The sequence below is a fragment of the Asparagus officinalis genome, chromosome 9, assembly GCF_001876935.1.
Source record: "Asparagus officinalis chromosome 9, Aspof.V1, whole genome shotgun sequence".
NCBI lineage: Eukaryota > Viridiplantae > Streptophyta > Magnoliopsida > Asparagales > Asparagaceae > Asparagus > Asparagus officinalis.
This window is the reverse complement of record NC_033802.1, coordinates 42,471,677-42,477,727: the sequence shown is the minus strand read 5'-3', so window position 1 is coordinate 42,477,727 and position 6,051 is coordinate 42,471,677. Positions and strand designations below refer to the sequence as shown.

The following is a 6,051-nucleotide window of genomic DNA, read 5'->3' as shown; positions in this document are numbered from 1 at the left end:
AGTGTACTGTTTATCATTTTGAGTACGAGGAGCCACCTCGTTTATCAGGTATTAATTTCAGTATTGATGATTTCATCTACACATGTAAGATGACACATTTGTCATAAGCTTAGATCTATACATCGAGACACATGCAAGAATAGGATATGTATATCTTTAACCTTAGCATTCCATGTTTTATATACATAGTTTTCGTGTTGGACTATAATCCATTGAAGTCCTCGTGTTGAACTATAATCCATTTCAGTCCTCGAGTTGGACATTCACAAATCAGTCCATGTGTTGGATATTGGTTAGACCACGAGCATGACACTTAGCTGAATTAGGACATGACATGATTATATGAAGTTGAGACATGATAGCTACTTAGGCTGGACATGACACTTATGTGGTTCTGACATGACACTTATGTGGTTCTGACATAACATTTGTTTTACGTATTGTGATAGGTTGTCTCTTTTCTTTATTGTTCTGGACATTGCACTTATGTGGTTCTGACATGACACTTATGTGGGATTTACAATTTGAGATATAAGGTATATACATGAGGGTTTCTTTCTTTAGATTATTTCGCTCGACGTACCTACGCTCGTGTTGTAGTTTCCTAAATGCTAAAACCTTTTATTTGTTAGGAGTAATGATATGATTATTCTATGTATAAATCTGTATTTTCTTATACAACGAGCCCTTTCCCTTGGGGTTGGTTGTGATGTTGCTCGCTAGCTCTTTGACGCTCGTTGTCCCTCCCCCTTTCAGGTAACGAGCCCGGAGCCCGGAGAGTCGCAGGCTAAGGATGATACTCATTAGCGCCTATTTTTCTTTTATAGATATTATTGTATTATTAGAGCTCTACTGTAGACTTTTGTTAGACATTTGAGAGTTTATTCTAGAAGTTGTAAAGGCTGTGTGCCTTGTTTAATTATTTCTTTGACATGTTTATCTACATGTTTAAAAACTTCCCTCAAACTTTTACTATTTTTGGAGTTTATTTACTGTGCCTAATTAATTTTACAAAATCGTATATGTTAACAGTTTTTCAGAAACTGTAACTTTGTGTTCAAATATTTATTTCTCTCAACTGGGAAAATTTGTTAGACATTTGAGAGTTTATTCTAGAAGTTGTAAAGGCTGTGTGCCTTGTTTCCTTTTATTCAGATATTTGTATTTGAGATTTGAGAAGTTCCAGTTTATTCATTTCAGACATTGACTTGTACTTCAGTATGTTAGATGATGAAATATTTATTTGATCTCTATTATTTCATCAGTTGACTCTTGTATTATCTTTTACTTGTTTTTGTACCTACACATGTTATTGACTCTACTAGAGAGATAGTAATTGTGATGGTGAAACATGTTATTGCACGGTGTGGTGCATGACAGTTTTGACATTCTTGGTTTTACCTTGGACTGCAGCCTTGTGTGAATCCAGGGGCGTCACAGTTGGTATGAGAGCTCTAGTTCTAGTATCCTTAGGATCATCTTGTGTCGAGTCGTGGAGCTAGGTTAGAGTTTCTTAGGATTTATGTATAGAGTCCGTTAAGGACTTTCTAGTATGAGTGAGGACGATATATGCGTATATCTCAAAAATTGAGAATATTTTTTTATGACAACTATTTTATTTTGATTAAAAGTATTTATGTGAATACTATGTGTTATGAATTCGTATGGTGATACGTTATATATATATATATATATATATCATTTCTCCTACGCATAAATGCGTACGCATTCCCGATTTTTTGGGTTTTTGCAAAACTCCATCGCGATTGTGATTTAGCAGCTCGTGACCACGTTCTTTCTCTCTCTCTCTCTCTCTCTCCCTAAAAAACTCTCTCTCTCTCTCCCTAAAAAAACCAAAATTCTCCAACACCTCCTCCTCCATCGAGCTCAAAAAATCCCTGGATCCCTCTCTCGTTCGATCTCTCTCTCTCGAGCTCCCCCAACTCCGCCGACTTCCGCCGACGTTCCCCAACTCTGCCGACAAACGACTTCCAGGATCTCCGCTGCTTGATCTCCCTCGAGCTCTCTCTCGAGCTCCCCCAACTCCGCCGTCGGCTCTCGATCTCCCCTAACTCCGTCGATGGCTCTCGATCTCCCTCAACTCCGACTTCCCCCAACTCCACCGACGGCCCCCAACTCCGCCGACCTCTCTCGATCTCCCTCAAGCCCTAAAAATAGGGAATCGGCGCTGTAGGTAAAGATCCCCATCAAGCCCCAAAAATGAAGTTTAATTAAAATTCCTTGATAGCAAAAGGACATGTATATTTGGAGCTGACAGTGGATTTTTGCGCACTAGTTATAATGAAGTTTAATGAAAATTCCTTGATATCAGAAGGACATGTAGCGTGAATAATCCTAACCATAAAGACAATTCTATGTGAGTGATCATGTGGATTTCAACTTGCCAAAGATCAAAAAAGATTGCATGTAAGAAAAAGAAAACATTAAAATCCAATTTCGGTTAACATCAGGAAAAAGGGAACAAATTTCACAAAAGATGGAATCATTGTCATTTACATTAAGATTTTATTAGAGCTCATTATGTAATTTGAGAAATTATTCAGGCAGTGCATTGAAGAATTCGCGAAGCTATTATGTCATGGGTTTCCACACACGAAACAAAAGAAACATAATAACATAAACTTAAATAAAAAAAATGCAGGAGTACAGTAGGTTCATTGCGTGTAAAACTTTAACCAATATTTACAACTAGATTACAATTACTAAAGAAGCTTTAATTCTTTCCATCAACTAATGAACAATGAAATTGAAGTGCTAAGAAGAGTCGAGGAAAAGGTATTGTTTTATGCATCTGGTTTGCTGATTCAGTATTTCTTGTTTGGTTGATTGCTAAGTACTTCTTGTTGGCTTTCTTATTGTTTTATATATTTTGAGAATATGATGATGTTGAAATGGTATTATAAATCGCAGAAACCTGTTACTGTTATATGTTTTGCTACGACCGCTTGAGGGGTCAAGGAATCCAACAGAATGTTTAGAGTTGTTGAATTGTCTGATCAGTGAATTAGATCCCCCGACGATGACATGGAGGGATTACTTCTTTAGATCTGTCTATTTTTAGAAATATTTGATCTTTGAATTGGAAAAGTATAAAAATAAGGACTTACTGTGGGGTTTTATTCTGTGCTGTTGTGCCTACGGGATTAGCTACCGCCTTGGATGTAAACCTGAGCAATGAGTCCCTTGTTTTCATATCGGTTACATTTGCGACAATGGTTCGTTCTTTTGGGTTATATATGAATGGTATATGTTGTGCATCTTCATAATCTTTGGTCTCATGTTGTTTTGCAGTGCAAATCTGCAGCACCGATATTTTTCCTGTCTATCACCATCTAGTATGGAAGAATTTTGTAGCAAATATCTCTTCCCTTGTTCTTTAAAATAGTTGTGAAGAACAAGTACTTATTTCATGATCTCTATGTTTCATCCTTGCTTGATTGCCAAGAAAGTGGAGAGATTACTGTATGTTTGATTAATGTATTGTCTATAATGCTGCTCAATCTATAATGCTGCTCATCTTTTATATAGGCCTATGGCATGGCTGCTAACAGGAGATCTTTATGCTTCAAACGACCAAGGTGCCATGTGTACTCATCCTCTCTGAGAGCTTCAAACTGAGCTGCTATCTGCTCTTGAGCAGTTCGCAACTTTGTGCTACGATGTGTATTACTAGCTCAGCAGATTGCCTTGTGGTTATGTAGAATGTAAGGAACCCATGAGCAGAAAACTGCACAGAATGGGGCTGAGGAAATCCTCCTTGGACGCCGATGGGTTGTCATTTGAACAATGGGTTGTCATTTGAACGATGCAATATTCCCGAAGCTCAATACAACCATCTCCCCGAGCGTTTTCCCTTTTGAAGAAGAATATTCACATCGCAACCAACTACACCTCAAGACACAAGCATCAACAAATGTAGCAGAGAAACATCAATTGCAACCACAGATTCAAAGACACTAATGGAATATTCTCAACATAAACATGCTCTGCAAATCGCAACTCAAAATGGAAGACAAGTTTTATATCCAGAAAATCTTCATAGCTCCTTTCGGCCTTTTTGCTTGAAAAGTTTTTGTCAGCTTTGATAAATATATCCAGAAAATCTTCATAGCTCCTTTCGGCCTTTTTGCTTGAAAAGTTTTTGTCAGCTTTGATAAAATTAATGTTATCCCGTCATGAGTGGTTACAAAAAGAAGATTCCTCTAACAAAACAAATAGGAGATAGTGATACATTTCAGATACAACCAACAGAGCTACAAATATTTGTTCCTTACAGAAAAAAAATATAGTAAGCATCATCTTAGCTCTCTTTTGATCGGATGATGGAAATGAAGGAATATTCAAACTCAGACATTGGATGTCACGGTAAGTTATACATTTGCATTTTTGCACACATGTTACTGCCAGATACTCACACACCAACATGCTTCCGTGTGTGGATGCACGCACACAATCGCGGCCCTATCCTAAGCATTCAGGGCGCATTAATTGTATATTGGTCCTCCATGGAAGATGAAATGTGACTAAATTGTAATATAGGCCGGGCGTCTTGTAACCGAGCTCCCTTGATTTTGGACTTTGACGCTGACATTCTGTGAGGACACAGTGTACATACAACTTTTACTGTTCCCGTTGTATTTGACATCTCACCTTCCTTTTCCAGGTTTCTTTCTTTTGGTGGTGCAGTGCCATACAGACCAGTTGAAGACCTTGCATTTGCTGTTGCCCGATTTTTCGAGCGTGGGGGTACTTTCCACTAGTGCGCAAAAATCCACAGTCAGCTCCAAATATACATGTCCTTCTGCTATCAAGGAATTTTAATTAAACTTCATTTTTGGGGCTTGATGGGGATCTTTACCTGCAGCGCCGATTCCCTATTTTTGGGGCTTGAGGGAGATCGAGAGAGGTCGGCGGAGTTGGGGGCCGTCGGTGGAGTTGGGGGAAGTCGGAGTTGGGGGAGATCGAGAGCCATCGACGGAGTTAGGGGAGATCGAGAGCCGACGGCGGAGTTGGGGGAGCTCGAGAGAGAGCTCGAGGGAGATCAAGCAGCGGAGATCCTGGAAGTCGTTTGTCGGCAGAGTTGGGGAACGTCGGCGGAAGTCGGCGGAGTTGGGGGAGCTCGAGAGAGAGAGAGATCGAACGAGAGAGGGATCCAGGGATTTTTTGAGCTCGATGGAGGAGGAGGGGTTGGAGAATTTGGGTTTTTTTTAGGCAGAGAGAGAGAGAGAGAGTTTTTTAGGGAGAGAGAGAGAGAGAAAGAACGTGGTCACGAGCTGCTAAGGGGCTGTTTGGTTCGTTTCCTAGATATAGGGAAATGTAATTCCAAGTAAAGAAACCAATGTTTTTAGTTTTCCAAACTTTTCCAAGAAATAGTTTGTTTTGGTTTGGTTCGCACAAAAAAAGGTGAGAAACCAATGTTTTTACTTTTCTTGTGTTTGGTTTGCAAACATGAACTGCGTACCTGATTTGACATGATATACCTGTTTGAGATGAAAATAATCACACAAAACCTGTTTTCGAAGAAAAAATAAACAAGACCTGTAATAACCTGATTATTCATAAATTTATGAAATACGTACCTGAATTAGCCAAAAAAATTTCTGAAACCTATAAAAACATATAAACGGCCTGAATAGCCATATTTTAGTACATAACATAGCAAATAGCCATCCAGTATATGTGAATTATGACTGTGGGCTCAGAACTTGTTCAATATCATCATCGTTAGCCATCCGGTGCAATATCAATAGATATTGCAGGTTGCTAATCTCAGAAAAATTAACAATCATCATAGCCTAAATTGAACACCCACAAACAGTATCAAAATCAACAAATAGTACGGAAAATCTGAGCACACATAGAACTCCACAAAACATTAGCTCAAATAGAAGATGAACAACAGAGCATCCACAAACAGTGAGCTCACAAAACTGGTGTGCACAAAACTGGAAGTTGTCACAAACCTGGACACAACAACAAACTAACCAACAACCAGCAACAACAAGAAACATTCAGGCCCAACAACCAAAC

At 38.9% G+C, this 6,051-nt stretch overlaps 2 long non-coding RNA genes across 3 annotated transcripts; one reads left to right on the top strand and one right to left on the bottom strand.

Moving 5' to 3' along the window:
- Positions 1,804 to 3,670, top strand: LOC109824623. 2 transcript variants are annotated; one of them, XR_002242706.1, is made up of 2 exons: positions 1,804 to 2,194; positions 3,550 to 3,670. It is a non-coding gene; the product is annotated as an uncharacterized LOC109824623 (long non-coding RNA). The 2 variants fall into 2 exon arrangements; XR_002242707.1 differs by lacking the exon at positions 1,804 to 2,194 and adding an exon at positions 2,226 to 3,236.
- Positions 4,204 to 5,262, bottom strand: LOC109824751. Its single transcript, XR_002242762.1, has 2 exons — positions 4,880 to 5,262; positions 4,204 to 4,777 (listed from the first exon to the last, which is right to left on the bottom strand). It is a non-coding gene; the product is annotated as an uncharacterized LOC109824751 (long non-coding RNA).